The sequence below is a fragment of the Pteropus vampyrus genome, unplaced genomic scaffold, assembly GCF_000151845.1.
Source record: "Pteropus vampyrus isolate Shadow unplaced genomic scaffold, Pvam_2.0 Scaffold28, whole genome shotgun sequence".
NCBI lineage: Eukaryota > Metazoa > Chordata > Mammalia > Chiroptera > Pteropodidae > Pteropus > Pteropus vampyrus.
Genome location: NW_011888809.1, coordinates 9,565,231 through 9,571,679, shown reverse-complemented (window position 1 = coordinate 9,571,679; position 6,449 = coordinate 9,565,231).

Below are 6,449 nucleotides of genomic sequence, written 5' to 3'. Positions count from 1 at the left end.
AATTCCCTTCTCGAAAGTCATTACATTTAAGATGAAAAATAAAAAAAGGAATTTCTGTCTAAAATAAACTGGATTTTAACTGCAATCACTTCTTGTTGCATTTTCTAGATACTAGAAAATAAGACTAATAAAATTTGGGTAAACATTTATGCAATTATCTGTGCTAAGATCTGAGATACGATGATAAACAGGGAAGATGTGACCTCTAATTTCATTGAGTTTATTTTGAAGAGCTAAATTCACAAACTAATAAATTGTATCTGATATAATAATAGTAACAAATGTCACAGAGACTAATTGCAAGGAGAGGACACTATTCTGAATAAGCTTCTCTGGGAAATATTATCAGAGGAAGTGACATGTAGGCAGGAATTTGAGAATGAGAATGCGAAAGAGGTTTGTGTCATTGAATTCTGACTTCTTGTGATTTAAATTCTCAGAATTTTTAGAGAGAAAAGACGAAAACTATACAAAGCAGTAAAGATTATTTGAGAGCCTACTATGTGCTAGCACTGGAAGGTACATTCCACTGCACATGGGGGAATTCATGTGTGATGGCTTTATATATGACCGTTAGTAAATAAAATAAAATGAAAAAAAAGAGTAATACATAAGCGGGCATGTTGGGGACTGAAGGGCTGGTAAGATTGGAGGTATGAATGAGCAGGGTACTGAGGATAAGATTATGCAGAGCCCTGTAGTCCCTTCATCAGGAATTTAGATTTATTCAAGAACGATGAAAAGTTATTGATGAGAGATGTTTTGCATAGAAGAGATGGAATTTGTATTTTAAGATCATTCTTGCAGTATATGTATAAGGCAGACAAGGCTGAGAGCCTACTCATTTTCCGTACATACCTTATACACAAACTCGAACTTCCATGTAATATCCATGACTACTTTATAATTTTTCCAAAAAACTATCCTTCAAGAAAACAAATATGCCCTCCCCCTCCTCCCATACAGGGGAGACAGAAAATACCTACAGTCATTGAATTCCAGTCTGAGCAATAATCAGAATATCCACCTCTAGGCAATGTTATTTTATCCTCAAATTCAAAGTCTTACTTGAATATTCTGCAATCTAAAGATAAACTTGTGGAGTAAATCATCCCCAAAATCTTAATAAAACACAATAAGGAAGAAAAATGAGAGGAAAGTGATTAATATTACAAATGTGTACACATTTACATATAAGTGAGTATATACCACTATATATTATACATACATATACGACAAACAAGAAAGATGCTACAGTTCTCTTTATTGTAACTGGTCATGAAATCTTAGTTGATATCTGTAACTTCCTCCTTCCAACATCAATCCGTGTACTCTTTGCCCTCACTCAGCTCCTTATCTAATCTGAATTCTTTCCCTGAATTTTGGATTATTGTAATTTTTCATTAATTTACCATTACATATGGAGTACTAAGAGGCACGCCAAGGAATGTTCCGGTTTCCAATTAAGTCCCTCTTGCCCTAATTAGAGAACAACAACAAAAAAAATCAATCCTTCCTTGGCAAACAAAATTAATCATTCCTAGTCACTTCTTGATCTACTGGTTTGCTAATATCTGCAGTCCAAGATGGCCAGGTGGCAGTCTCGACTTCCAAATTAACAGAGCTGCTCTTTGGTTCACACTATAGAAAAACTCACCAAGATAGTAGAACTTAAGTGTTCTCACCACAACAAAAAACGAACAAACAAATTATGTGAGGTGATAGACGTGTTAATCTGATTGCAGTAATCATTTTATAAGTATACCTATACTGTCATCGCTGCGTATACTACTTCAAATGTATAAAACTTTACTTGTCAGATATACCCCCAATAAATCCTAAAATTAATTTAAAGATTTTAGATTAAAATAACGATACATGTACCAGAAAACAACATAAAGGTCCAAGTAATATGGCACGTTCATAAAAAAGTACTATAAAACTAAAACAAACCAGATCTTTGTTTATCTTCACAAAAAAATGTTGAATCAAATAATTAATTATGTAGTGACATATACAACATGATGGCATTAAGGCAAATTAGGAACAAGAAAAGCACACCTCCGAAGTGGCATGGAAGGACACACTCAATCAAGATAGAAGTTTACTTAGTAACGCAATTGAGTAACAAAGAAAAAGTTTCTTCCCAAAGTATTGTATGATTGGAGCTTAAATAATAAAATATTTTTATGAATTCTGGATGTTGGGTATATCAGTATCTCATGTTTCTGAATTTTTTTATCTTTTTGAAATTAAAACACATATACACACAGCACTCAGTGATCACTATAGTAAAAAACGGGAGAAAGATGGATAGAATGGCTCCTGAAAAGACTGCTTATTAACAGGGAAGCAAGGTATGGGGCAGTGAATGGAATAAACTTTTGAGAGCTACAGAGTCAAGGGATTTTTTTTTCTTCAAGTGGAAGAGGCTAAAGAATGCTCCTAAGACACTGGAAAGAATTTACTAGAGAAGTTAAGCTGAATGATGCAGTAGAGAGAGTGACTTAGCCAAAGACGGAGGTCATTGAAAAGCAAGAGGAAAGAAATCTAACATAACTGTGAAGTCATGGAAGGTAGAGAAATGCTTACTCCATTGAAAATAGAAGGAAAAGATTATGCAAAAGTTTAACGTAGGTTTGAAGAATGTTAGTGTCTTCTCCAATCTGAGTGGCTGTTTCTCCTGATAGATTTGTGGCATTCATATAGTGCCTTCTAAACATCGGTGGAGGCCAGAATCCCATTTCTGCTGTTGTTATTATTAGGGCCAGTCTGAGTAGAAGAAGCGAGTCTGCAAAGGTGCTGGGTTGATGTAAAATGCATTGCAGGTGCTAGAGAAGAAAGCTCATGACCAGGTAGTGCTGACCTCAAGCTGCATCATACCTCAAAGGTCAAGATCTATATACCTGCACGCAGGCACTTTTTGTCTTCTTGTGGTGTCATAATTCTCTCTTCAAATCTGTTTCTCTAGTAAAGGTTTCTGAACAGGGAGGATGAAACACCTGTATCAACCATCGGTACAATGGAAGTTGAACTTTATTTCCCTTTCTCAGAAACTTGTCTCTAAAGGATGTTGAATAAAACACATAAGCAGCTTGGAAGTTATGAAGGGAGGCATGTTCTTAGTTTTAAAATTTATGATCCTAGACATATACACCTGAGAGATGAATACCAGCTGTCACACAGTATATATTAAGAGAACTCCCATGCCAAAAAAGATAAAGCAATTCGTATCTGGTGACTTCAATTTTCAGTTTGAAATATGAAGCTGAGTCATCAACTGAGAATGACAAAGAGATGGCTTGAGGAGAGAATTAGCTTTGAGATAGTCATCTTAGATCATAATCAAAAGAAATATTAGAGACACGTGGAAGGATTCCTAGGCATTTCTCCTTTCAGCTTAGCGATCTTGTAAGGAAAACTAAACTTGTGTGATCTCCTTCAGCCAGAGTCAGCTGCTCGGGTGCAGATGCCCAGAATGTGAATCACAATTTCCATCTAGAGTGAGTAAAAGAGAAGATAAAGACAAAGGAAGTGACAGTATTTTCAAAAAAAGTAGTAATCGTAATAATGATGACATCAAGTAATTCATGTTCCAACAGCTAAAAAGTGAGGGATTCTTTACCAAAGAGAAAGTGATGGGGCCATGATTTGGAAACCTTCATGTGGCTAAATAAATAAATAAGTAAATAAATAAATAAAAGCAAAAGGAGAAATGGAGATTCTTACACAAAGCAAGAAAAATAGGTGATTATGGATGGAAATTAGGATGTTCTACTCTTGTAATGTCAGGGGTTATCTAGTGTTAGGTAATAATAAATTCTCGATCATAAACCATGACAGGGTTAAAAATAAAGTTCCTGGAGTTGAAGAGAAAAAGAACCAAAGAACACAGAGAAAGTTGGATGATTTATTCATGTAGATGTTGAAATCCCTGACGACAGGAATTGAGACAGAGATAAATATTACAGTCCTAGAGGCAAAAAGAAATGAAGAAAGATAAGTGATTCATAGAAGAGAATGACCAGAAGAGAAGAGAGGTCCTAGTTCAATGATAGAAGCTCAAAAGAGCAGGACATCTGTCCATCCATCCACACTCCCCAGTGGAAGAAAGAGTGTAAATGATCTGAAAATGGCAGTGAGGAACAAGCGGACACCTAACCAAACTCCTGACCCTAAGACGAGAGGGGAAAAACAAAATCCACACCGATTTAATTTAGAAAGGACAGAAAGGAAAGTGGTGTCCTCACGAGACAGCCGTATTTTATGTAAGTCAAAGTAGTTAAAAGAATACTCAGAAAATGAGGTTCAGAGTATAAGAACGTTAACAGATAACAGTCCAGAGGTTTCACAGTGTCCAATGGAAGATTGAAAGAGGGGAGAGAAGAGTGGGAAATTGTCTCAGAGGAGGGGATGTGTCCAGTAACCAAGAGGATGTGGTAAAGGCAAAGAAAGAAAGAAAAAGAAATGAATAAAACAGAATAGAGAACACAGAAATAGGTAGACATAGATAGAGTCGACTGATCTTTGACAAAGGAGCAAAGACAATGCTATAGAGCAATGGTAATCTTTTCAATAAATGGTGCTGGAAGAGACTGATATCCACAGGCAAAAAAAAAAAAAAAAAAAAAGTAGACATAGCCTTTATACCTTTCATAAAAATTTACTCAAAATGTATCACAGGCCTAAACATAAAATGAAAAACTATGAAACTCCTTGAAGATAACATAGGAGAAAACCCAGATGGCTTTGGATATGGAGATGACTCTTTAGATACAACACAAAAGGCATATTCCATGAAAATGATAATTGATAAGTTGGATTCTATTGAAATTAAAATTTTCTGCTATGGAAAAGACAGCCAAAAGAATGAGAAGACAAGCCACATAGAGTGGGAGAAAACATTTGCAAATAACACATCTAGCAAAAGACTGATCTAAAATATACGAAGAACTCTTAAAACTCAACAAGAAAGCAAACAACCCAATTAAAAATTGGATCAATGACCTAAACAGACAGCTCAACAAAGAAGATATACACATAAGCATATTAAAAGATGCCTACATCGTGTCATCAGAGAAATGCAAATTAAAACGAAATATGACTACACACCTATGAGAATGGCCAAAATCTGGAACGCTGAAAACACCAAATGCTGGCAAGGATGTGAAGCAGCAAGACCTCTTTCATTGGCTGGTGGAAATGCAAAATGGCACAGCCACTTAGGAAAACAGTTTTGCGATTTCTTACAACACTAAACACTCGCTTACCATAAGATCCAGCAATTGCACTTTTTGGTATTTATCCAAATGTATCGAAAACTTAAGTCCATGCAAAACCTGCACACTTATGTTTATAGCAGTTTTATTTACAATTGCCAAAACTCGGAAGCAACCAAGATGCCTTTCAGTAGTGAAATGGATAAACAAACATCCGGACATCGGTGTAGTATTCAATACTAAAAAGAAATGAGGTATCAAGCCATGAAAAGACATGGAGGAAACGTAAATACATATAACTAAGTGAAAGGAGCCAATGTGAAAAGGCTACGTACTTAGTGATTCCAACTATCTGACATGCTAGAAAAGAAAAACATACAACAGTAAAAAGATCAGTGATTGTCAGAAAGCTAGGGGGGACAGAGGATGTACAGATGGAACGAAGGAACAAAGGGCAGTGAAACTACATTGTATGACATTATACTGGTGAATACATGCCATTATATATTTATCTAAACCCATGGAATGAACAGAATCAAGAGTGACCCTAATGTCAACTATGGAATTTGGATGATTCTGTCGCGTCATGTAGATTCATCAGTTATAGCAAACACACTACACTAGTGTGAGACGTTGATAACGGGGAAAGATGTGCTTGGGGAGGGACAGAAGGTATATGGGAAATCTCTGTACCTTCCGCTCAGTTTTGCTGTGAACTTAAAACCGTTCTAAAAAATAAAGTCTGTGTTTTAGATAGCTCAGTTATGACATGCAAGAGACAAAACAGTGTAGTTAAAAAAGTAAAATTCTTGTTTATGTTCTAATTCGAAATAGTTATTTGGTCAGATCAGTATGTATCTCACGCCTAAATCCAAAGCGTCTTTACTGGAAAAAATCTTTCACTTCTTGTCCATTCTCCAACTCAGTATGTATCTCACGCCTAAATCCAAAGCGTCTTTACTGGAAAAAATCTTTCACTTCTTGTCCATTCTCCAACTATTTCTCTTGTGAGCGCACGTGCGTGCGTGCGTGCATGCGTGTGCGTGTGTGTGCGTTTCTTTCAGAGGACTGACAAACAAAGCTCTACTACGTTAAAGACTTACTTTAATGGTTTGGAGCAATTTACTCCTCACCAACCAAGCAACCAATTACCCCAAAATTGATAGAAAAGCCATTTTTGCTGAATGTGAAAATGTTTCTCTATTTACGAGTTCAAATATTAAGTAAAGC